At 43.9% G+C, this 27,158-nt stretch overlaps 1 long non-coding RNA gene across 1 annotated transcript in view; it reads left to right on the forward strand.

Moving 5' to 3' along the window:
• Positions 1-27,158, forward strand: part of LOC119848813 — a 187,076-nt gene that overhangs the window by 24,974 nt on the left and 134,944 nt on the right. The window contains exon 2 of the long non-coding RNA XR_005290343.1: positions 19,356-19,486. This is a non-coding gene — a long non-coding RNA (uncharacterized LOC119848813). The remainder of the gene's footprint in view (positions 1-19,355; positions 19,487-27,158) is intronic.

Genomic DNA, 27,158 nt, shown 5'->3' on the forward strand with positions numbered 1-27,158 from the left:
GCTTGTATCCCAGAGCACAAGGAAATCTTTTGAATTTCTGGAGAGCCAATGGTAAGTTGTCCAGTTTTAAAGTGGTGGACTGTGTGGTGCTTCCTCAGCATACCCAGGGCTGTGAAGCATCTCGCTACCACCTACCTTTAGCATCAGGAAGTCTTGTCTGTCTGGAGGGAAGGCGGGTCAGCTCCCCAATTCCAAAGGCAATGCAGCAGCTCCCCTCTAGGCCCCAGGCATGTCTGTTATTTCACATGTTGGCGTCTCACCCCTCTGATCGTCTCACTAGAGTATCTAGCCCTTAGTCCACTGGCCACTTGAAGTATTTACCGCTTCTGAAGAAACGGTACGCTCTATCTTACCATTTCCACCTTGGGTCCCCGCTCCACTTCATTCACGGCACTGAGATAAGTTTATAGTGAAACCAAGCATATATTTAACAAAGCCTTAAGATTCAAGTAGAAGTATTGGGTACATCTTGAATAAAATCATAACACCTACTCTAGAACCTAGGCTTAATTAACAAGATACTTCTATCTTGTAGAGGTGTAGCTCACCCAAAATCCTTGCAGCATTTTACATCCAGGTTTGGCTGGGACCCTCCTTGCATGAGACAGACACATGCTGTCAGCTTGCCTCGTAGGTGAAGGATTCACTGTTTCCTTATGCTCCAAAGGATACCAGACCAATACTTTTTTGTCTTTATTCATAAACAGGACATCCCATCTTGTCTGTTTATTCGCGTAGATTTCACAATCTTTCATTTCACTGCTGGCTTAGTATGGCAAGAGCCATGCAGTATGAAGCATACAATGCAAAATAGCTAAATGGCCAGACAGGGAGATAAGTGTCTTTTTACCTCCTGCATGGAAGGAACATTTCCAAGATACATCATCTGTGGGTGACCTGCCTTTCTCCAAGACCTTAAGAACTTTAAAGTTCAATGTATATCCTTAACTCCTTAAATATTATCCATGCATTCATTGCACAATGATTGTCAACCAGTGAGCAACTAGCTCTCAACAGAGTTCTCACACACCATGCTTCAGTGAACCATATGCATCCCTGTAAGATCCTATGCCCTCTGCCATGAAGGGGTGCCCAGGTCACACTCTGACCGAGAGGTAGACAACATGGTCCTGTGGACAGAGATCTGGCCTGGGAGACTGTCCCCTTGGGGAGATACTCTGGATTCTAAATCACTTGCAGTAGCTCTTCAATAAGTGGGGAAACTCATCCTGACCTCCTTATGTTTTCCAATTTTTAGTGACCTCTGGGATTAAAGGTTCATCTCGCAGGGGAATTGACGGCGTCCGGGACTGGTAATGCAATAGGAACCTTTCACCTCCATAAGGCTGGTCTGAATTCAGACAAGACTGGTAATAGCTTAAAATTGGTACCGTCCACTGGCTGATTAGCAGCCTAAGTGAAATGAGTTGCTGGGTCCCTGTTCCGAATGGACAGGTTGTCCATGTTACTAAAACGCCGTACATGGCATTAATTGTCAGTGGCCCTGTTTCAGGAAAGCACTTAAGACCGCTCCTAAGTGCATGCTTGAACAGGGTGACCTCTTGGCATAGATGATGTGGAGTCTGAGCTAACTGCTTATCCCTGGAAGTGGGCTGTCTGGGTTGGGGCATGCTGACAGAAAAGCTTGCACTTATAAAAAGTATCAATAGAATTCTAGCACCTGTGAAGGGCTAAGTAACACTGGCTTGACCTACACAGTGGTGCATAACCTTCCCCTGTCCTATCCTAGCTCTGTTTATTTATAACCAGAAAGGATGCTTCCACTTATACCAAGTGGTACCTGCTGTGTCTTTTGCTCATTACACAACAGGCATAATATGTAGGAAACACATGGATTTGGTGGGGGTCCAAATAACCACGTTTATTAAACACATCACATGCAAGGCCTAGCTAAACTTGTTTCAAAGTAGCAGCCGTGTTAGTCTGTATCCGTAAAAAGAAAAGGCATACTTGTGGCACTTTAGAGACTAACAAATACTCCTAAACTTGTTGTCGCTCTGGCAGAGTTCTGGTGACTTCTGAAACATTGGCCACTAGGGGACTCTCAAGCTATCCAAATGGATATTACCCGATTCCTATATGCTACGGTTAAGAGTTGGCTGGTTCCTTGAAAGTGTTAGTGTGAAACTTCCTCTGGCTAAATTACTAATATAGAGTCGAGCAATCTGGGATTGTCTGAGTACAGGTACCCAGCTCCCAATTAATTATAACGGGCTTTTGATGCTTAATTCCCATAGTCCTCTGAAAATCCCAGCCCTATGTATTATGTATGTATAATAAGTAAATCAGGATTCTAAACCTTCACGCTTACAGGGATAAACCAACTGCTTCCTCATAGTGGAACTTTAGGCCATGTATTTCATACAGAGTTCTTTGCCTCTTCTTCTGAACCAGCTATATGCCAAACTAAACTGTACAGACAAGATACCAAACTAGAAAGCCATCCTTCTGAGCCAACATGTAACCTTTATGCTCAGCCTGATGTATGCTATGTCCTCTGTTATGGATAAACTTGCATAATTCACCCATCAACCAGTAAGTGATAGATTTCCAGTGGAGTAACATGTTCATTGAAAAGGCCCATCCTTTCACAGCTAAACTTTCCTGATGACTCCCTCTGCCTTCTCCCCACTCCAGAACTAAACGCTATACTTCCTCCCGCCCCCCTCACCCTTATGTACCTTTCAGTTCTTCAGCTGTTACTTCAATTCTTGCCATTGATTGTTCAATCAAAGGGATTTTGAGCATGAAATGTAAATGGACTATAAACTACCCTGCCAGCAATAAAGTGACAGAATAATTTATCGGCTCAGCTGCTACTGTACGATCTGGCTTTTTTTTTTTTTTTTGCGCACACACAATTATAACAAAGCTTGGGAACGCAAGCAAAACAAATTGAAACTCTATTCCTTTTTTTTTTTTTTTTTTTTTTTTCCTGCAGGTAAATGTTGCCAGATTACTCTTGAAATTAAAAATACTACGTCACTGTAGCCGATTTTGCTGCCTTTCTGAAGCGTAGCTGGATTAATGCGCAGTAGTACAGGGCTCTGCCCCCAGATGATTGTTCCATTAATCAGCAGATCTGTTCTGTGGCTCATTAGGAGCTCCTTGCTTGAAATATGTCCCCCTTCTAGGTTTTGGAGGTTTTTCCAGGGTTGAAACGTCTTACAAATATTGAAAGAGTGAAATGCATCTGAAGAAGCAAGAATTCAACTTTGCAGTACATCTCTGGAGAGAAAACAATCCTATTACAATCAGTGGGCTTCTTCAGGTCTGTATGGATCTCAATCCTCCATCTGTTAGCTAGACATAATAGCAAGCTCTCTGGGCAGGAACTGTCTGTATTTGTAAAGTACCTAGCACAACGGGGCCCCAGTTTCAGTTGAGGACCTTTTGGTATTACCATAATGCCTAACAATTAGGGGTCAAATTATTATCTGTAACTGAGGAGCTTCCCTTTTTCTCTGAAAATCAGGATAAAAGTTCTGAATTGTTCCTCATAGCTCAAAAGTTGAGGGGTATTCCATAATATTTATACATGTGGTCCCTGCACCTGGCTTGACTACAATAGACTATTGCTGTGTATCACTTTCCCCTCCTGCTCTGTACCCCATATTTCAGTTAGTTTTTAAACCCAGGTGAGAAGTTTGCTATGACAATACAAAATCTTCATTAAAACAGAGTCCTAAAAACAAGTGCAATAGCCTATAGATCACTGGGCACAACGCAGTCTGATGAACTACAGTAAGTTCCCAAGACCCAAAGCAGCAGTTGAATTAAAATCACCCAGACCGTAAACACCAGGGGTGCATCAGAGGGCTATAAATTCTTCAGGGCACTTGTCTTTTGGTATGGGGTCAGGAGCCCAGATCCAGGGAAAGTGCTTTGGGAATAGATGTTGTGCAAGAGATTAAGAGTTGGCACCGCTTCTGTTAAGCGGACACAAGTCTCTCCCTTTTGGGACAGGAAATGTGTCCATAAGTCGTGCCAGTCTTGCTCCCATTGGAGTTGACTGGAGTTCTGCATTGATGTCAAAGGGAATAGTGGAGACTCCATGGCTTTTTTTACTAGGGGAGAACACCATTTTAATTCCAGTCAGACTTGTATAGCCTATGCCATGCTCAGGAGAGAGACTGTGGGGTTTCCTGCATTGATGATCGGTGATCCCTTGATTAGAGGATGATTTCAACACAGATTTACATATGGGTCCTGAGATGACTCAGGAGTCTGATCCTGGAACTGCAAATCCGCCTGCAGTAGGTAGACATTTTGTGGCAGGCCCGCGGCTGTTGGAAGAAAGTTTTATTTCTTTTTCCTTCCTCTCCTCTCTCTTGCTTCGAGGCGGGCCACTGCTTGATGGAAGATATGGCTCCATTGGGGTCAGTTGGTGGCCTGCTCTTCAAAGCTTGTGATACGCTTTCAGTGAGTCTTTTTTGTAGCATTTCCTCTGACCACCACGGGATCTCTGATCATGGGTGAGCTGCGAGTAGAGGATTTGTTTTGGAAGGTGAGAGTCTGGCATCTGCACACAATGTCTAGCTCAGCGAAGTTGGTGCATGAGGATCATTGCTTCAATGCTGGTGACATTGGCGTCAGTGAGGATGCTGGCGTTAGTGTGGCGATCTTGCCACTTAATGCAAAGGAAAGAGGGATAGCTCAGTGTTTTGAGCTTTGGCCTGCTAAGCCCAGGGTTGTGAGTTCAATCCTTGATGGGGCCATTTAGGGATCTGGGGCAAAAAATGGGGATTGGCCCTGCTTTGAGGTCCCTTCCAACCCTGATATTCTATACTATGATCTTCTGGAGGCATCCCTGGGGATATCTCTCCAAACTCTTGAGGTGCTGTCGATAGGTCGCCCAGGTTTCACATCCATAGGGGAGTGTAGGAACGACCATTGTCTTATAGACCCGGATCTTGGTGTCCTGTCATAGGTCACAGTCTGTAAAAACGCATTTTTGCAATTTCCCAAAGGAAGCACTTGCGTATTGGCTCCTGTGTCGTTTGTTTGTGTTTTAGATTGCTGAGAAGTTGGCTACCGAGGTAGCCAAGGTGCTCAGCTGTCTCCAAAGTCTGACCCTCAATGATGATTTATGGTGGGTCATGAGCAAGGCCTGAAGCAGGCAGATAGAGCACTTCCGTCTTCTCAATATAGAGGTGAATGTCCTAGGGTTCTGTAGCTTGCGCAAGAAAATCCAGCGGGGACTTAAGGTCATTCTCAGTGTGCGTGAGGATGACACAGTCATCACCATGGATTACAGTTGACTCCTGAGCTAAGAGAACTGGCTCTCTAATTAAACCTGCCAGATGGGAGGAGTGCTCGGCAAACATTATTTATTGCCTAGGAGCCTTAGTTGTGGACCAAGCCCTCGCAGTGTTAGGTGCTGTACAAATGGAACAGAAAGACCATCCTTGCTCCAAGGAGCTTACAATCTAAGCATGTTGTAGCTTTCATTGTCTGTCCATCGCTGTAATCTAGCGAGGTTTGTATGCCAGCCAGCACCTGTAAGACTGAGGAGTTGAAAGGCTAAACACCCACTCCGTCCTGGGAGCAAATCTCCCCTTCGCGTCACTGGAGGAAAGCTTCCATTCCCAAACTGATGTGGAGGGGATAGCACCTTTTCGGATCAAACCAAGTGGGAGTCCAAGCTAATGAATCCAAGGAAAGCTGCATAACTAAGCTTGGTCTCCTTTATCTCATAGCTTATCTAACAGGAGAGTGGGCCAGCTAACGTGTGCTGATGGGCAAGAACTCCTGAAGAAGTCTGAGGTACCTAGGAAAAATGTAACAGTGGACTTCTAGATAATAGCATAAACTCTCCTACCCAGAAGAAAGGTATCTAGAAGTCCACTGTTCTAGATACCTTTCTCCTGGGTAGGAGAGTTTTTATGCTATTAACAGTCACAAAAGGGAAGAGTCCTTTTTATGTGGATGGAGAGGATCACGTGACGCACATTTGTCCCACCCTCTCCTGGGGGACAGGAGGAAGCAGCAGGGGGTGTTGTACAAGCTGTTCTCTGCCTAGCTACCTCCTCCTGTCCCCAAGAAGAGGGTGGGACAAATGTGCATCACATGATCCTCTCCATCCTTATTTATAGAGAGCTCTAGTAAGAGGCCTTGTTGAGCAACCGCAGTGCTGATCTGATTTGGTCTTGTTATGCCAGCGTACACTTGTGCCCTCCTTGTGTGTAACTTGCATGGCAATTGCAGGATGGGGCAGCAGATATGCTGCAGTGTTGCTCGAGTGGGCAGCTTTGAGATGGAAAGCAGGAGGCAGCCGCTTGGATAATACACCCTCCTCTCCCTACCTTTTCGGCTCTGTGGAATTCACAAACTAACCAGCCCTGTGAATAACCGCTATAAAAAGTGAAGTGTTTCACTGCAGGATCCTATGCCAATTCTCCTCCCCAGGCAGGCTGTTCAGCTGTGAAGCCCCATCAGCAGACTGCTTCTTTCTGTCCTTTTCCCAGCTTTGTCCTGGTCTCTCGATGCCTGGCTGTGCTGTAAGGCACAGTTTATCCTGATGTATTCCAAGAGATTCCTTTCTGACTTCAGTGACAGGAAACAAGCAGAGCGGTTCTGACGCACCCTTTCAAACTCCAGCCCACGGGAAAGGAACTGAACTATGCTGGCAACATCTTGATTCCAGGAACCGGCCTCTGGGATTCTGTTGCTCTCCAAGTGGAATGCAGTAGCAGAAACCACTGTTAACGCAGTTAGAAGAAACCCGTGCCAAGGTGCTTTTTAATTTGTGAGTCTGAGACAGTTTTAAAACATCAGGCCAGTGCCTGCAAATCTAGGGACGCTGTTTCCATAGGCCCCCGCAATCTCCTTTACAGTCAGTGGGAACTGGGGGTGCTCTGCACCTCTGAAATGTAGGCCCAAGGGGTAAATTTTTTTTTTCAAAAGCACTCAAGTGCTTTTGGGCTCCAAGACCCCCTGGAAATCTGTGGGACTCAGGCCCTGCTGAACATTTTACCCAAGGTGCCAAAAATTGGTCTCCTAAATCCCTATTGAGGCTACTGCAGAAGTGGCTTAATGTTTCAAAGGTGTGGAGCTCCCGCAGCTCCAGGTGACTGTCATGGAAATTCCAGGTACCTCTGTCGATCAGGCCAGTTTGGATTTAACAGCCGAACTGGGGGCTTAAGAGGATAACTTTAGGTGCCCAAGCCTGAAAATGTTGGCCCAAAACTCTGTACTGTTGCAACCCCTAGTTAATCATTTTTTGGCCACTGTGGGGGGGGCCTCGAGCACTGGTGCACCTCAGTCCCTCCTATTCTCGGCCTGTGGCACGTAATACTCTAGTCTCCTGTGGGCTGTAATATGTTGGTCTTGTTTTGGTGGTTGGGTTAGTGTGCAGGTGCGAGGTGGTGTTGAGAGCCTGTCCTATATAGGAAGTCAGACTGGATGATCTGGTGGTACCTTCTGGCCTTAAACTCTGGCCAAGACAGCAACAGCTGTATCTTCCATATTAATTCACAGCTAAAAGCCTGAAGATCTGGGAGTGGGTGTGGGCTGGCAGGAGCTTTGGGTTGGGGAGTCAAAACTCTTCCAAGCTTCTAGTAGCGCTTGCTCATCCACTGTCTTGGGCAAGTCACCTTTCTGTGCTTGGGTTTCTGCGTCTGCAAAATGGGTGTAACAATGCCTTACAGGGGTGCTATGAAATTAATATTCATAAAGGGAGTTCCCAGGATCTCAGAGCAAACCTAATAATGTTGACTCTTAAAGTCCAAGGTAATATAGATTCATACAGCTGGTTGGAGAAACTTAGACTGAACCACATTCTCTCCGAATATGCTGCTGTTTGTTTCTATTACTGCAATGCCTAGGGGTCCCTTGTCACAGAGCAGGACCCCATTGTACTAGGTGCTGCGTGGACACAACCAAAAGACGATCTGTTGAAATCAAAACGCCTTGTGAAATTGGGTCAATTTCACTGGAATTTTGTTTTCAGAAGAAAACCAGGGGGGAAATATTCAGTCTACATTGAAAAGTCCCGTTTCAACATTGTTTGGAACAAAACACTTTTTAACTTTTCTTTCTGAAGCTGCTTTGTGTGGCATTTTAATTTTGTATTATAATACAAAACCACTTTGATTTTGTTTAAACAACATTTCAATTGACCCCCAGACAATTTTTTCCCTATTATCTCTCAAAGGGAATTCTGAAAATTTGAATTTTGTTCCAACCCAGAACAAAGCCAGACTTCAAAATCTTTTGAAATGGAATTTTCATCCCTACACAGCTGTATCATCTCATGATGTACTGTATCTATCTGTCTTTAGGTTTTTACACCATGTCTGTCTTTGTGGTATCTGAACACATTATACCTTTTTGAAATGGGGACTTCTACTTTTTGAATGGAATGAAACTTTTTTTCCAGCCCAGTTAGCATGAATGATATATAACTTTAAATTGTCACTGATCCAGGAATAAATATTGACCTTTTACCATGTTAATTTGTGGAGAGTGATTCTACATTTGGTGGGGGGAAAAAGGAAATGCTTATCTGGCTGAGGTTTCCATTTTTTTTTTTTTTTTTAAGTAACATCTGCTTTGAAGTTGCATAGATCTGAGATGTTAAAAGTAGTCCTGGCACAGAGAGAATAGTGAGCAGAGTGAAGGTGAGATTGTCCAAGGTTTGTGATAGGTTTTTGACTCAGGCGACTGTTGCATTTATCACAAAGGTCTCCAGCCTTACAATCTGATTTGATGCAGGCAGGCTGAAGTCAGTGTGGCTCCACATGCAAGCAGGGATTGGATTGCAGAACTGAGAAGCAGTTATGGTCTAGTAGACCACAGATAAAACTCAGGGCTCTTGAGTCTATTCCTGGCTCTGACTGGGTAGCCTGGGGCAAGTTGCATCATCCCTCACTGCCTCAGTTTCCCAATGTGCAAAATATAGAGCAATACTGACCTCTTTTTGGAAAGGGCTTTGAGATTTACTGATAAGTGCTGTAAGAGCAGGGTAGTATTTGGGCTTGGCAGGACTTAATTTTTTTTTAGTGCTTTTGATGGATAATATCAACGTTAAATGTTTCTTTAAAAAAGAATCAGTTGTGCACAACTATGAGTTGTAAGCTTTTCTTTTTAATCAATTTTAAATTTTCACATTTGTGGAACCTTATGGGGGGAGGAAATTGTGGGTCTCTAATTATATTTACTGACAGAAGACACTGAGATTCAAAAAATTAAAGCTTTATTATTAAAACACAAATTGTCAACATGACATGTCAAACTATACAAAATAAATACCCTTAACTCAGACTCTAAGTTTTCAAGCAGCATTTTTCTTGTCTGTCTATAAATTTTGATGATGATCGATGGAAATGTTTTCATTTGTTTTGTGTGTATGGTGAACAGACATTCACTGACACTTCCCAATAAAAATTGGATCCTTCCAAGCCTAATTATATCTTCTTGTATCTGCTGTTTTATGCCTGTGTCTGTCTTGCAAATATGTACGTACATATAAAATGCTAGTTTTGTTCACTGTGGAAACCATTGACTTTGGATCAGCTGATTTCTGTGCATTAGCAATCCTAACCTTAATTAATGTTCCTTTTAGTCTCTAGATTTTTTTTTTCTTTTTAAAGCATTTTGATCTGTACTCCAAATAATCACACTTCAAAAAATAAAAACAGAACCCCTTTTTTGTGGCTTCAGACTAGAGTTAGACAAATGCAGTAAGGGATAGTTTGTTGTGAGTCACACAGCGTCCGGTTTTAGGAGCTAACAATAGACCAGTCTCTATTTGCTTGCTATGAGGTTTGGGTTTTACAGAGCACTTAGATTTTATCAGTAAAGATGCAGCTTGAAGCTGTTGCTTGTTTTTGTTTAATTTGGCTGCCCATACAGGGGCTACGTAATCTACATATCTTCTTAGCTGCTTTGCCATGCTCTCTGGTAACTGTTAGACATGGTTAAAAATATGTCCAACCTATACTAATCTGTAACCATGTGAGATTTGACTGCTGCACCCCATTACTACTTGAGATTTCATGGCTGCCAGACTTGAATGCAGCTCAGGGCCTTGCAGTGTTGAGGTCTCTTGCAAACCATGCAACTTAACGTTATTGCTGCGATCCCATGAACCGTGGTGTCACATGCATGGTAACTATACCAGTGCATGGAGATGCACATAAATCCATTTAATGAGGCAACTTTGAAAGTCCCTTGGTTACGTCAGTGTAACATTTCTAACGTAGATGAACCCTCAGTTCCTGGGACTATGTACACCAAGGAAAACCACGAGATGAACTCTTGAGTCAGTTGGTCTTGTTGTGGATTATATGCCCAGTGATTTAGCCAATACCAATAAGAGAACTGATTGTTCCTTGAGCATCTTTTGAGTTTGTCACAAAGCTATCCACAGCTCAGTAGTTTACACAGGCCCACGTTTATCCCTTCAGACAGTGTAGAACAGGTGACCTGATAGCTCCTTGTGGATGAGCATCAGCTGAGAAAACCCCTGTTGTCTCTAATAATCTGACACAGCTGTAACTAATGGAGGCGCCACATTCAGCACAGGTGCTGCCTTACAAATTTCTTCTATTGAATTGGTCTCGGTGTTCCATGGCTCTTCCCGTCTCTCCGCCAGATGTGATCAGCCCTTTATTCTATTACTGATTTTTTTTTATTTTATTTTATTTTTTTAACCCTTGATCTGCTAATTGGCTTAGTCCCTTTCATCCAGAGACTGACTTCAGGGAATTTCAGTGTTGGATCTCAGATCAGCCTTCTGCCTCAGCAGCTTTGCAACTAAATTTATAATCCAGGTGTCTGTATTTGAGATAGACAGGGAAACTATATTGAATGGGTGAAGTCCATATTCATCTATGAAATTTTCAATTAAATCTGCCCAAATAACAGGAAGCAATTTGGCCAATATTAAACCCTAAGAACGTGGCTAGTGATAAAACATCCAGACATGTCAAGAGACCAGCAAACTGGGCTGGAGATAATAAGAAACAACTTGAATTTTCTCTCACCCAAAACTCAAACTGCAACTTTAAGGAATGTTTTTTGTGTTTTTGAGGGGGCGGTGGGAGGGGTTAGGATTTGGTGGAGGGGTCTGTGCCTCTTTCAGGTCCATCCAGAAGGTAAATTCCATAATCCTGGCTGTCTGTTCAGTACTTCTCTGACCCCCTTACCATAGTACTGGAGCGCTTCACAATCTTTAATGCTTTTTTCCCATGACTCCCCTGTGAGGTAGGGATGTGCCGTTATCCCCATTGCACAGATGACTGAAGCACAAAGCAACTAGATGACATGTCCAAGGTCATGCAGGAAGTCTGTGGCAGAGCAGAGAACTGACCACGTCCTAGGCTAGCACTCTAAGCACCGGACCATCCCACTTTTTCTCGCTGTATTTCCAGCTTGATCAGAAACTAGAAGCACTAGGAATTTTATGAGTTTGCCTGTCTGTACCAGGCTAGTAGTGTTTGCCTCACCTGTGCCACCCTATTAGCAAGAGCTGAGTTGTTGGGAAAGGTCAAGTGGTCTCTGTTAGCTAAGGCAGGTGACTCGTTCTATCACCTAGATATGACAACTAGCAAAGCATTGCATTGTTGCTGCTCAAGTCTGTTTAACAAGCAAAGTCTACCACAAAGTTGTCCAAGCTATAACTATAAGGTTATTGAGAAACTTATTGAATAAGAAGTGAAGAGTGGTGGTCTTTCAGTGTTCTGTTAGCTAGGAATTGGGGAACCAAGAGGGAAGAATGGTCTAATGGTTAAGTCATTGGACTGGGACTCCGATCTGGGTTGAATTCTTAGCTCTGTCAGACCCCTATCCTTTCAGTAACAACCTCTCAGCTCCTGCTAAGGAATTTGGGGGAAATTCCTTACAGATCTTCACCCATCTCAATATATCTGTGCCACCAGGTCCCTCCAGAAACGGTTGTTGAGGAGTCGTTGTCGTCACTCCCATAACCGCATTGGTCACTGGGGCACCATCATTGATGAGCAATCCACTAATTGTCCCCACCCCTGACAATTGTGTGTCAGTGCTTGAGTCGCCGCAAAGTCCATTCCTGTCCACTCTTTTATGTTGTCATTTCATCTCATCTTCTCTTCACCTGTGCTGTCCCTTGGAGGACGATCTTGGATAGGTCAGATGATCTTGTTAGATCTGTACTACTTCAGCTTGTGCTTCTTCACATTCGTCAGGAGATCTTCATATGACCCAGTGCTCTGGGTGATGATGTTGTGGACCTCTTCATTAGTGACGTGGTCGAAGCAGCAGATGTCCAGGATTTCACGGAAGTATCTCATCTCTACTATCTGTATTTTCCGTTCAAGTTCTGCCGTAAGGGTCCATGTCTCTCACGCATCCAGAAAAATGGAGATGACCAGTGCATGCAGTAGTTTAAGTTTGGAGTCCAGGGAGATGTTCTTTGCTGCTGCTCGCACAGTTCTTGCCAGAATTTCTGCCTTGGATCCTTCATCAGTGGTGATTGCCCCCAAATACTTAGATTCATAGATACTAAGGTCAGAAGAGACCATTCTGATCATCTAGTCTGACCTCCTGCACAGCGCAGGCCACAGAATCTCACCCACCCTCTCCTACGAAAAACCTCACCTATGTCTGAGCTATTGAAGTCCTCAAATCATGGTTTAAAGACTTCAAGGAGCAGAGAAGCCTCCCTCAAGTCAACCATGCCCCATGCTACAGAGGAAGGCAAAAAACCTCCAGGGCCTCTCCAATCTGCCCTGGAGGAAAATTCCTTCCCGACCCCAAATATGGCAATCAGCTAAACCCTGAGCACATGGGCAAGATTCACCAGCCAGATACTACAGAAAATTCTTTCCTGGGTAACTCAGATCCCATCCATCTAATATCCCATCTCAGGGGATTAGGCCTATTTACCCTGAATATTTAAAGATCAATTACTTACCAAAATCCCATTATCCCATCATACCATCTCCTCCATAAACTTATCGAGTAGAATCTTAAAACCAGATAGATCTTTTGGCCCCACTGCTTCCCTTGGAAGGCTCTTCCAAAACTTCACTCCTCTGATGGTTAGAAACCTTCGTCTAATTTCAAGTCTAAACTTCCTGGTGGCCAGTTTATACCCATTTGTTCTTGTGTCCACATTGGTGCTGAGCTGAAATAATTCCTCTCCCTCTCCTGTATTTATCCCTCTGATATATTTATAGAGAGCAATCATATCTCCTCTCAACCTTCTTTTAGTTAGGCTAAACAAGCCAAGCTCCTTAAGTCTCCTTTCATAAGACAAGTTTTCCATTCCTCGGATCATCCTAGTAGCCCTTCTCTGTACCTGCTCCAGTTTGAATTCATCCTTTTTAAACATGGGAGACCAGAACTGCACACAGTATTCTAGGTGAGGTCTCACTAGTTAAATTTCATCCTATTACTATTACTCCAGTTTACAAGGTCATCCAGATCTTCCTGTATAATATCCCAATCCTTCTCTGAATTGGCAATACCTCCCAGCTTTGTATCATCTGCAAACTTTATTAGCACACTCCCACTTTTTGTGCCAAGGTCAGTAATAAAAAGATTAAATAAGATTGGTCCCAAAACCGATCCCTGAGGAACTCCACTGGTAACCTCCCTCCACTGGTAACTTGAACTGGTTCACTGTCTCCTGCTCTTGTCCACTGACAGAACAGGAGCACTTGTGGCACCTTAGAGACTAACAAATTTGTTAGTCTCCAAGGTGCCACAAATACTCCTTTTCTTTTTGCGAATACAGACTAACACGGCTGCTACTCTGAAACCTGTCCACTGACCATGATATGTGAGTTGATCCCGTCATGTTTGTTTGTCATCAGTTTGGTTTTCTCTGCACTGATTTCCGTGCCATATTTTGCGGAGGTTTCATCCAATCGTTTCACAAGATTGGCAAGTTCATCTTTGCTACCCGCCATCAATGTCCTCAGTGAACCTAAGATTTGAGATTGCTCACCCGCAATGCTGACTGTGCATACGTGACCACCTAGGGCATCAGTCATTATGCACTACAAGTAGGTGTTGAACAGTGTGGGTGAAAGAAGGCAGCCTTGCCAGACTCCAACAGTGGTGCGAAACCACTCTCCTGTTGTGCCATTGACGAGAACTGCACTGCTGGCTTCGGCATACAGTTGTTTAAAGGTAAGAATAAGCTTATGACCAACATTATACTTCTTCATTATACTTCTTCGTGGTTGCTCAGAGAGCTTCATACCATACTCTGTCAAACACCTTCTTGAAGTCGTCAACGACGTGGTAGATGTCTTGCTGGTATTGCAAGTATTCCTCACATAGAACATGAAGGTTGAAAATCTGTTCTGTGGTACTTCTTCCAGCACGAAAGCCAGCCTGTTCTTCAGCGATGATACTCCCCACTTGTGGCTTCAATCTGTTCAATATGACTTTCAGCATCACTTTGCTGGGATGGCTAATTAGGCTTATGGTCCAATAATTTTGACACAATTGCAGGTTACCTTTCTTTGGCAGAGTGATGATTAATGACTGTGGCCAATGGAGGGCCACTCACCAGTCTGCCTGATTTTGTTGCAGATCTTGATGAGTATGTCTCTTACTATTTCTTCACTGAATTTCATTGGTTGGGCTGGGATGTTGTCAATACCTGTAGCCTTTCCGTTCTTGAGTGATTTCACAGCTGTCTCCACTTCTTCACGCAGTATTGGAAGGTCATCCTCCTCTGTTGAATCTGGGCTGTCTAGGACACTAAGATCTCTATTTGTCCAGTGATTCTATACATCAGACAGTAATTTGTCCACCTATTGATGATGTCCCTTTCTTCTGTAAGACTGTTCCCTTCTTTGTCTTGAATTGCGTTAGCTTTGGTTCATCTTTTCTTCGTTAGATCTTTTACAGTCTGGAAGCCTCATTTGCTATTTTTATTATTGATACACTCTCTTCAATTTTAGAACATTTTGTTTTTCGATCCATATCTCCTTGGCTTCCTTCATTCCTTTCTTGACCTGTCTGCCAATCACTCTGTATTTATCAGCTCCCTCAGTGCTGTTCTTGTCTCTTTTTAGATTCTCTTCTAATGTCACACATTTGTAGTATTTCATTTGAGAACCATGATTTTGTCTTCTTGTGATGTTTCCCAAGGATGTCCATTGCTGCCTCATTCATTACAGCATTGAAATGGTTGGTCATTGTTTCTATGTCTTCCTCTAGAGCAAGCAGTGGAGGAAATTTTCTGCCGATCATTGCTTGGAATGACTCTGCAATGCTTCAGTCTCTAAGTCTTTCTAAGTCAAACTTGATTCTGATGAACTCTAGCCTAATGATTTTCCTTAGCTGCAGCCAAAAGTTGAGCATAAGGTCATGATCACTTCTAATATCAGCACCAGGGAAGCTCCTTGTTTTAGCGTTCTTGATCCCAGAATGAAATCGGTTTTGCACCATGCTATAGTCGATCTGACTGTGATGTAAACCATCAGGTGCATGCCACATTGATCATCTGGATGCTTTTATGCGCTTCTAATATGTTTGCAAGAACCAGATTGTTATAGCTGGCAAACTCCAAAAGTCTCAGTCCTCTCTCACTTGTGACTGTATTATAGAAAGGGCCGCAATAATCTCGCCAATCTGCCTGTGCGTAAGTACCTATTTTAGCATTAATAGAATCCTAGAATATCAGGGTTGGAAGGGACCTCAGGAAGTCATCTAGTCCAACTCCCTGCTCAAAGCAGGACCAATCCCCAACTAAATCATCCCAGCCAGGGCTTTGTCAAGCCTGACCTTAAAAACCTCAAAGGAAGGAGATTCTACCACCTCCCTAGGTAATGCATTCCAGTGCTTCACCTAGTGAAAGAGTTTTTCCTAATATCCAACCTAAACCTCCCTCGCTGCAACTTGAGACTATTGTTCCTTGTTCTGTCATCTGCTGTCACTGAGAATAGTCTAGATCCATCCTCTTTGGAACCCCATTTCAGGTAGTTGAAAGCCGCTATCAAATCCCCCCTCCATTCTTCTCTTCCGCAGACTAAACAATCCCAGTTCCCTCAGCCTCTTCTCATAAGTCATGTGTTCCAGTCCCCTAATCATTTTTTGTTGCCCTCCGCTGGACGCTTTCCAATTTTTTCAGTTCCTTCTTGTAGCGTGGGGGCCAAAACTGGACACAGTACTCCAGATGAGGCCTCACCAATGTCAAATAGAGGGGAATGATCATGTCCCTCGATCTGTTGGCAATGCCCCTACTTATACAGCTCAAAATGCCATTGGCCTTCTTGGCAACAAGGGCATGCTGTTGACTCTCATATCCAGCTTCTTGTCCACTGTAACCCCTAGGTCCTTTTCTGCAGAACTGCAAATTCCAATCTCCCTTTACAATCAGGATATCTTTCTCGTGTACCTTATCAATGATGTCTTGGAGCGGATTGTAAAAATCTTCAATTTTCTCATTGTCATAGTCTGTTGTAGGGGCATAGACTTGTACCACTGTGATATTAAATGGAGCTGCCTTTAGACGGAATGGAAATAAGCCTGATTTGGATATGGGTGGCATCCTACTACTGAATTCTTGATATCTTTATGCACAGGAAATCCTACACCGTTGACATGTTTGTCCTCGCCACTGTAATAGAGTACATGGCCGCCTTCTGGTAGTGCCTCTCCAAAGTTCTTCCATCTGACCTCAGAGATTTCTAGGAGGTGCCAGGTGTATTGTTCCATTTCGTACGTGAGTTCTTTCAACCTGCCTATTTGTTTCAATGTCCTTACATTCCATGTGGTTATTGTGATGTTGGGGTTACACCGGTAGTATACTTGTCGCATCCGCCCTAGTGGGAGACGGGTTGGTGCGGTCATTATTAACCTGGGCCATGACCAATCCGGTATGGACATGGTTGACTTGCTCATCGTATGGTGTGTCTTGGGCAAATTTCTAACTTGGTGGAGCCCATTCCTCTTCCTTTTAGTCGCCTCTTAAGACATGCAGGAGGAGCAGTGGGCCTATTCTGTCCCCGAACCTCCAGGGGTTAGTTGTTGAGTACAATGCTAAAATATTAAAAGTTGATCATTCCTCTGAGCTCCTCGCTGCATTTTCAGTCTCATTTTTCTGCCATGTCCATAATTACTTTGGCAGAGAGAATTCAATTTGCTGTGACATTTTTTTTTTCCAATCATTGGTGTTAACCGAGCCATAATTAGCAAAGATTGTTAACAAGTTTTGCAAACTCATTTTTAATGCTTGGTTACGGCAAACCTGTTCTGAACTTTTGCTCTCCAGAGCCATGAAAATTATTTGCAGTATCACAGTTAACCGCTTGCTAACTGACCAGTTTTGCATAAAATATTACATTTCCTGGGATAGCTTTGCTAATGCTCCCACTCCTTTTTGCTATTGAACTCCAGTGGGAGCTCTGCCAATGACTTCAATGGGGCAGAGCAGGGTTGTGCATTTAATATTTTGAAACAAATAGTACTAAAGTAGGGAAAGCGACTGATTTCCCCTAGAAAGATACTGACAGCTAAAAGAAGACCGCAAAATTTAGGATTGTGGAGAGAATATCCCACACTGAAGTTCTTGATTCCGCCTGCCGCTTCCCTCTGAACTTGTGGGGTTCAGATAAATAGAACTTTGATCCAAACACTCCCTCAATCTAGTTTATATGGAACTACCTGGGTTTGGGTTTTGCTAAGACAAAACTCTCTCTCTCCCGGATTCTGATCCAAGTGAAAACTCTGCTCTTCCTCTTACACCCCACGTCTTCCTCCCGCTTTCCCAAATTTTAGCGGTGTGCATGGTCCATTCTAGAAAGAGAAGCTCTGGTTGCAAAGTTCAGATCTAATTTCAAAGCTTGTTTGGGGGGGTGTCCGATGCCTGGTTTTGTTTTCCATTAATACAGCAAGAGACCAGTTGTGCGGTTCGTATCTGGAGCCAAGGCTAGGAAAAGGGTTGGCGAGTGTTGGCATTCACATCTGGGATTCCAGTTGGGACATATCTCTGAAATGAGCTAGAGAAGGAAATACCGAGGCAATGGGTATGAGATACTGGATGGGAAGATCTGTTTTTATGGGCTGTCCAAGGGGTAGTGGACAAATGAGCAGAGAAAGATAAATGAGACAGTCTCCAAATATTCCTTTTATTGATAGAGTAGCTGTGGTCCCACCATTGGCCCAATCCTGTGAGGTGTTGTGCACCCTCTAATCCCATTCAAATCAGCGAGATTTGGTGGCATGTGCAGAATGAACCATGATCCTTAACTGCTAGATCAGATGTTGATTGTCCTATCATGGGTTGCTCGGGTTAGATTCTTTCTTGACTTCAGTGGGCTCACACCATAGGCAAATGTGGGGCATAGAAGATCTTTGTTCACTTCCTGTTCTGTGACTGCTAGTGTGAGGCAAAAGGAGATGATCTGGGACAGGTTTGCACCACGTGGAGAGAAATGGGAAAAAATGACCACTTTAGGCCCTGATCTGATGTACAACTCTGCAGGCTGACTCATGGTCCCCCACAGCCAACAGAACAGGCTATTGTTTTTTGCAATAAATGACAAGGACAATAAAACATAAGCAAGTGAATCAATATCACAAAGTAATATTTGTTGTGTAACTTGTTACATAAATCTGACGTTGTGGGATGTTTAGCCATTAAAAATGGCAGTATGGGGAGGGGAATGATGCAAATAACAAGAGATGTCGACGTGGAATATGCAGGTTGATTTATTCTGCAAGTCAAATGGAAGATGATTTGAAACTCTAATATATGATTTTGAGGGTGTTACTATTGAGAAGAGCCCCTCAATGGAATTGAAATCTAAAGCCAAAAGAGTTTCCAAGAATGATTGATGTTGCTTTGGTATTTTTAGAGACTTTGCGTTTGGGAATTTATTTTTTTTTTAAACTCGTTTTTTAGCACTAGCTAATGGCATGAATAGCAAAACTTGCTTCTGGTACCACCAATCTACAAATCTTGCTGTTTGGAGATAAAAATTTTCAGAACAGATCAGACTGGGGTTCATATAATCCAATCTCCTGTCTCAGCAGGGGCCAGTGGTGCCTCCTTTAGAGAAAGCTATAAAAAAAACCCAAAAACCCTGTAGCCGGCAGTTAGGGAATAACCCTCTCCTAGGGAAAGCTTCCTTTTGACCCTCACCAGAGACTGGCTCATGCCGTGAAACTTGAAAATTTGTATTTTTGTGAACTTAAAAAAACAACAACAACCCAACTGTCAAAACTCAAACTGTGTATATGAATAAAAACATCTTCCTGAATTCTTTGCCTCTGTGTCTTTTTGGCAGTGAATTCCCCAGGCTAATCTTGCATTGGACGGGAAAATTGCTCTTCTAAATGTGCTATCTTTCTTTCAATTTCACTAAATAACCCTTTTTGTTCTGATGAAGGTGACTAGAACTGCCCAACATCCCTTCTCTACAGCGAATGTTTGTCTTTTGCTCTGGGTCTGCTTAATAGAGATGGAAGGGACGAGATTGATAGAACTGAAGCCTTCAGACCTCTCCCTACCACAGAACAGGTATGTCAGTGGCAACCTTGCAAGCTTCCTGCCTCCCCCAGTGCATGTATTCATGTGCTATTTCTGCAGTATAGCTCTGACTCCAAGGAGGGGTATTTCCATCATGGAATGGAGTAGAGAGCACTTTAGTGCAATCCTTGGCCACTCTGCTCAGAGCGCTAACAAAGAATGACTAGCATGGGCACACCTCTCTGCTAGGAACTAGCCTATGGCAAGCCGTTTGTTTCAACCAGCTGACTATTGAGGACAATTGGCATATTGAGGACTATGTTGGAATTATAAGCGACTACTTTAAGTGTGTGTGTAGATGGGGTGGGGGGTTCCTAGTCATGCTTGCAGGCTAGGGGGCTCTTTGGGCTCTTTCCTAATCTGGAAAGACCCCACCTTGCTTTAAGCTTCCTAAATTGTCTCGCTGTTTTAGGGAGCAGCCTGTTTTCTCACTCTGGTTTTGAGTGCTTGTGTGTTATCGTTCTGGATTCTAAGAAATAGTTGTTACTTTGCAACCTTCTAGTCAGACAAATTAGATAAAAACCATGAATGCTCTGTGTGCATGCCATGTAACATAACAACCATCAATGGATAATATTTTAATAACTACTTTTTTAGTTAAGTATCCCATTCTTGAACCCCACCGATAAGGCACCATCTCCTTGGCTAAGGAGCAATGAATTTGCCTTTCATTCAGACGGTCCTTCAGGGCAGCACTTTAATTAGCCGGTGGGGGGAATCACTGTTGATAGTACACTATAAAATGTCTTTAGTCCAAGTGAGATGAATGTTGTTAATTCGATTAATCTATTCAAATAATGGAGTGCAGCCATAATGAGTATGGAGAATTACTGCTTGCTGTGTGAGTTTCCAAGATGGACATCTTGGAGAAAACCTGCCTGTGGGGCAAGGGGGGAGGGAGGGGTGGGAATGGGATAAGTTTCTCTTCTTTTTGGGAAGAGAATTTTGAATATCCACGGAAAGGGATGCCACAAGGAGTGCCACTTCTAACCATCCAGCCATGCCAGATCCCAGATGCTGCGTAAGTACATGGGGTGAAACTGCAGCACCAAAAGTTCTCCATTTTGGAAAGCACTACAGGGTTGGTCCTACTGCCTGTTCCACGAGTGGAATGCACAAGAAGCCTGGGTCTGTTTGGAGGAGGTGCAAAAGTGGAGACAGATTCCTCCCAACATGATCCCCTCTCAACCCCACAGAAGGCCCTCTTGTGGTCATCCAGGTCTCTAGGTGGAGTGGAGCTGGAGGGACAGATGTGTTCCACTGGAACCTCCCTAGCTGCTTCAACAATGGTTGGTTCTGATATCACCTAGAGGCTCTGATCTAAGATCAGGGCCCCACTATGTTAGGTGCTGTGTAAATGTGTAGCAAGAGTCAGTCCTTGCCCTAAAGAGAACACAATGCACAACCCAGACTCTGGGTAGGAGAAGAGTATTATACTGCTAGAGATTCAGTGATTCCCTTCCCCAGGCTTGTTTCACGTCCAGGAATGAATCTCCTGAGTCCCAGTCCAGTGCCTTAACCACGAGACCCTCTTTCCATTGGGAGTTGACCCGCAGACTCAGGTCACTGTTGCTCAGATTTTCTGAAGTACACCAAGAATGCTTACACTTTATTTCCCCTGATGGTTCATGTTGTTGCCCTGTGACCTGAACAGTTAGCCAATATTTGGAACCTTGCCATGTTGTTTCCATGAGGAGGAGAAATTGATGAGTCAGATATTTCTTTGAAGCAATCCTGTTTACGTACAAAAGCATGTACACCAAGTCCTATTTCCATGAATACAGTAGGAACAAACATCAGGTAGTCTCCCTGACCAGAAATCCAAGCCTGCTTTCCAGCCAGTGCTATGTCCCAAAAAGCTCTGGGTCTGCTCCCTCTAGGGATGCACTCAGGACTCCTCACTCTTTTTCCTAGTTTCATGGCTGCTTTCACCTACCTGGGCACACACAGCTCCAAACAAAGGATGCTCAGCCCTTGTGTTTGCAGTCAGTCCCAGGGAAACCCCTCTTATCCTCCCTGAGGTTCTGGCATTCCTATGCAGTGCTTTGGATGGTGACTTCTGATTGTTTCAAGCTATCGTATTCCATAAAGGAGCTTAATTGATTCTTCCATTCAGCCTAAAGGAAAGGCAGCTAGCATGTCCATCCTGTCTCTCTAAAGTTGTTTGCAATTTGTATAGATCAAAGACGGTGCTTGTTGGCAGTCATTAAAATCTGATCTACAAAATCTGATTACCAGGAGTATTACAATAACAGACTCCTGTTGCAAACTATTCTAAATCTATTCAGGTCAGGATATTGAGCTGCATAGAGATGTTTTTCCCAGCTTAGTTACAAGTAAGATTTTCCACTATTTAAAAACAATGAAAATAAAATGAATGGAGCGGGGGAAAAAGCCCCACTGCAAATGTACATGCGGTGGGTAATTTACTTTTCATTTGTCCTTTTATTTGGGATAATTAGAGCCACAGTGAGCTGTTTGCCTTGGTATCTAATTGGAGAGAAATACAAACGGAACCGCTTGAGGTTAGAAACCATCTTATCAAACTGCACTGAAAATGGCCTCCCTTTTCTCCTTTTCAGCTGGAAGCTGAAGTTCCCAGATATCATGAGACAGGCTATTCTTGTGGTATGGCTGGCCTGACCCAAAATAACCAAGTACTAGGGATCACCCAAGTGAGCTTTTGCTGTCCTGAATTTCCTAGCATGACAGGATGGTTGTATTATAGTAGCACCTAGAAGCCTCAGGCACAATCGAGGACCCTCTGTGCTGTAATAATAATAATTTAGTACCTAGTTCTTATATAGACTCCTATCCCCATTTTATAGATGGGAGAAACTGAGGTACAGAGAGGGAATGTGACTTGTGCAAGGTCTCCCAATAGGCCAGTGGCAGAGTTTGGACTAGAACCTGGGTCCTCAGCACTGGACTGGAACTCTCTATCCAGTAGACAACACTACCCCTCTCTTTATTGAATGTACACACAATGAGACGGCCCCCTAGTATCGCAGAGCGTACAGCCTAAATAGACAGCAGGCATAGTGAAGGAGAGTGGCAGTATTGTTATCTGCATTCTACAGCTGGGGAAACTTGGGTCTCAGGGAAGCTTAGTGGGAAGCGGGTGGTAGAGATAGGAATAGAACCTGGATCTCTTGACTCTTGCTCCAGTGCCTGTGGTGGTAGACGTCTCCTCCAATGCCTGTTTGAAATGATGGTGAGCAATGGGTTAAAATTACACGTGAGCATTTAGCCACTGCAAGGGGCCTATGTTGATCCCAGACAAATGTTTCAATTGCTAAATGCTAAGCTTTCCATAAGGATTCCCCCTCTCCCCCAGGCTGGTGTTCTTTAATTCCTTTCGCTCTGAAACCTGGAGCGCTCTCCGGCAGAGTGCTTGATGTTGTTGCCAGCAGTGGAGTGGAACCTTGCTATCCAAGGTCAAAGAGTGACCTCTTCATAGCCCCCTTCTCAGCAACTAGAAAATTAATGGAGTGAAGGTTTTTTTTTTTTTGTCTCCAGGTTTGTCAGGGTTACTGCAAAGTATTTTTCTTCCAAAAGCCTACGGGGTTATCTTGGCTGTTATATACAAAAGAATGGCCTTGCACAATCCTTCCATCAGAGTTTTAGGTCGCCTCATTAAGGGTTTAATTAAGGATGTTGCAAGACTGGTGCTGGCATCTGAAGATAGGCAGTATATCTTGTACAGACCTAATCTGTCTGTGCTATGGAATGCAGACTCCAAGATGTGGCAAACTGGAGATTTTTATTTGGCTGGGCAGCATTGTTTGGTGGAAACTAGGGACCTAAGGAAGGTCTTTTTTTCCCCCCAGAATTGCCCCATAGGACTGTATCATAGCAAATGCGGTAGAATTGGATTTTTATACAGGGACCATTGGGAGTAAAGAACTGGGGATCAGGACTCCAGGGCTGTATTCTTAGGTCTGAAAAGGAAGTACGGACTTAGTGATTTGAATGGGTGAGGACTGGGAGCCAGGAGTCTTGAGATGTAAACAGATAAATATTGGACTAGGTTTCAGTCAGATTCCAGCACGTTGGAGCGCTCTCGCTTCTTTAAAAACAAGTGAGCAGACCCTGCTTCTCAGCCTGTCTAATTCCAAAACCACCTCAGCAGAAAAAACAAAACCCAAAGAACAACACCACAGCAGTTGAAGGTCACTGCAAGGCCTTTCAGCACCTGACCCTAGTTTGGGGAGTAAATGGTACTGAAGTGGCAATAGGGCCTAGCCTTCATAGGCTCATAGACTATCAGGGTTGGAACTGACCTCTTGAGGTCATCTAGTCCAACCCCCTGCTCAAATCAGGACCAATCCCCAATTTTTGCCCCAGATCCCTAAATGACCCCCTCAAGGATTGAGCTCACAACTCTGGGTTTAGCAGGCCCATGCTCAAACCACTGAGCCATTCCTCCTCCCTCCATGACCTCAACTGAGGTGAATTCCAGTCCCTGTTGCACCGAGTGGCAATGAAAGTGTATGTTGTTGTGCCAATCCAGCCCCTCTGACAAAGGATTTGTTGTGGATCACTTCCATCATCAGTTAATTCCTTGTCCTGAATGCTTAGACGGTCAAGGCCCCATTTGCTGCCAATTTAGGGGTTGGTGAAAAGGACACTTCTTAGTACTACAGTAGCATCTAGAGGCTTCAACTGATCTGGGCCCCACTGTGCTCGGAGCTGTACATACAGAGTGCTCCACCCCTTTACACTCTTAATAGATAAGACAAACTTGATCAAGGCCGTGAAAGATTTGGGTTCTATTCTTAATTCAGCTTGTGAGTCCTGGGCCCAGTCTTGACTTGCTGACTGAACAGCAGTAACGGGATTAGAACCCACCGACATATTCTACATAATCAGCCTTGTGCAATGCCACCATCTTTTGCTGTTCTCTTTTAAAGAGAGCAAGAGCAGGCCAACAATTGTTGGTGGGCAATACACTTCACTCACTAAAACCTGGGTTAGATTAGAACGGGGGACCCATTTCCAAATTCCTATGTCCGTGGTGTATTCTGTTTATATGGTGAAACAATGAGCTTGACCCAAGTCTAAATGTCAGAAGATTAATGCATCAACTGTGGTGGTTGAACCTTATTTGCATAAGACATAAGCATGGGAATAATCTATGCTTACATCAAGCAATTATTTACAGGGAAATGGTGTCAAACTTGCATCACTGGAATCTAGTACTTAATTAAAATAACACAGTTTAGTTTCCATACCAGCCTACTCTTGATGTACACTGATAGCTTAAACAATTTATCAAATTGAATTATTATGGAAGATTTAATTTCTCTTTAGACACCCAGTTATTACAGTGATATCTTCCCTAATGTTCTGGCAATACATTATTTTAATCAGCAGTTTTGCTTTGATAATAGAATTTAACTTTCCATTCATTATGATCAACATAGGAGGAAATGATAGTAGGAATGAAGGGTTGTGGTTTAATTTCTGCTGTTGCTCCAGTGTAAATCTGGAGTAACTCCACTGATGCATGTGGCTTTAACAAACGGCAATATTTGTCGGCCCTGTTTTGTGTACCCATATATGCTGGGTAATATGAGGAATCTGTTTCTGAAACTAAACTGGCTCTTTATTAAGAGAACTATTTACAGAGATGCTGCAACTGCAGTTAGCATTCAGACTGACTGTGCACATAGACTGACTTCCTGATGCTTCTCCCAAATTCCCTCCTGTTATCTGTGCTCCTTTCTCCAAGTTCTATGCAAGTTGCTAAGGGCCTGGTTTGGTGTGCAATGTGGTTGTAAAATGCTGACATAGCAGTATTTTCAGTATGGCCAGTCTCAAGTATTTAAAATTTTAATGAGTGGCTTAAAATCATGATATTTATAATATATACATTTGGGGTTCTTTTGTTTTGACTTCTGGGTTTTATCTTTTAAAAGTTTGTTTTCAAGCTTTTCTTCTCAAAACTCACTTAAATTTTAAAAAGGAAGCTGAGATTCTCACATACATGATTCCAAGAGCATCACAGCATCTTACTATTATCTCTTGTACATGTCTGACTACACAAGATGTGAAGCAGTTCAGAGTAATTTTTAGGATTACTAAGGAGAGAACCCTGCTGCTGGGGTATAACTATTTTCTAAGGCCTTATGTATGCTAGAATCCTGCCCCAATTACAGTTGTCAATACACAGCCACCAACTTGTCTACACTAGGGACTTGCAGAAGTGCAGTTAAGAGAAGCTGCAATTTGCACTACCGGAGCTTGAACCCCCAGTAAGCTCTGCCAATGTGAATCATGGCTTAGACTGCCTATGCTCCAGGTTTGCACTGGTGTAGCTGCATTGGTATAAATTCGCACCGTCGGCCAGGCCGAAGAATGGTATGCTACAAATTTCTCTTAACATCTCCCAGGGCTTAGGAGTATCGGTCACCGCCTCTTTGACAATACAGGCCTACTACCCAATACCAGAAACAGGCCTGTTCTCCATCACCCAACCGCCAACACCACCCGCATCCTTCTCAAACTGTGTGGGTATTGGAGCGGGACACAGTGGTGGGGTGGATCTGAAATTCATAGATGGCCATCACTCTATCTTTTGCAAAGGGCTGAACCAAATCTCCAAATTCCTCTGTGCTTCGGCAAGGTTTCAACCCTGCCACTGGCTTTCAGGGTATGAACCCAGCTGTAATAGCGAGAAGATGTGACCTAATACCTGGGGTTACAGGGGCAATCTCCCTTTTGCTGCCTTCGGGACTCTGGGGGCAACCACATGTCCCACTGCTTAGGCAATTTCATGTGGCAGCACAGATGCAGAAGCTGTGGGCATCGTCTGTGCCCTGGCCCGTCTCGCATGCTTCTCAGATTCTTCAGCAGCTGCCCACTCACTTTCACAGGAACAAAAGAAAGAGGAGGGAATGCTGCATCCATGGGGACTGCAACAGGAGTGCTCTGTTTGAGGCTGAAAATAAACAGCTGTGTTCTAGAAGCCCTTCTGCAGGTGCAGGGAGTATTAAGCTCCATCTCTCTACCTTGCTTCACAGCCTCTGCTGCCCTCTTCCCCCCTACATACACCCGTGCCAGTGGAATACAGGGCCTTGCTCTCCTCTTTGGCCTCGACTGCAGCAGCATCTTATTTAAAGCTTCCAGCATATACAGCCTGTTGCTGCAATCATGGGCTAGCCCTGCATGTGGTTACCCAGCGTTCAAGGTGGGCTTGTACAGCCTGCACTGAAGTGTGCGTTATTGCGGCTTCACCGCTCGGGGACCCAAGCGAGCTAGATCAAAGTTAGCCTGGGTATGCCTACTCAAGCTGCAGTCGTACTTCATGATTGCAGGATCAGAATGGCTGTACTGGGTCAGACCAATGGTCCATCTAGCTCAGTGTCCTGTCTTCTGACCTGTGGCCAATGCCAGGTGCTTCAGAAGAAATGAGCAGAACAGGGCAATTTTGAATGATCCATCACATGTCATACAGACCAGTCAGACATTTAAGGACACCCAGAGCATGAGGATGCATTCTTGACGTCTGGGCTAATAGCTGTTGATGAACCCATCATCCAAGAACCCATTTAACGCTTTTTTGAACCCCTTTTTGATAAACATCCCCTTTGAATATATGGGGCTGCTCTTTCTACACAATGCTAACGTAACTGCTTTTGTGCTACAATGTTCTCTCCCC

Source organism: Dermochelys coriacea, chromosome 26, assembly GCF_009764565.3.
Source record: "Dermochelys coriacea isolate rDerCor1 chromosome 26, rDerCor1.pri.v4, whole genome shotgun sequence".
Lineage (NCBI taxonomy): Eukaryota > Metazoa > Chordata > Testudines > Dermochelyidae > Dermochelys > Dermochelys coriacea.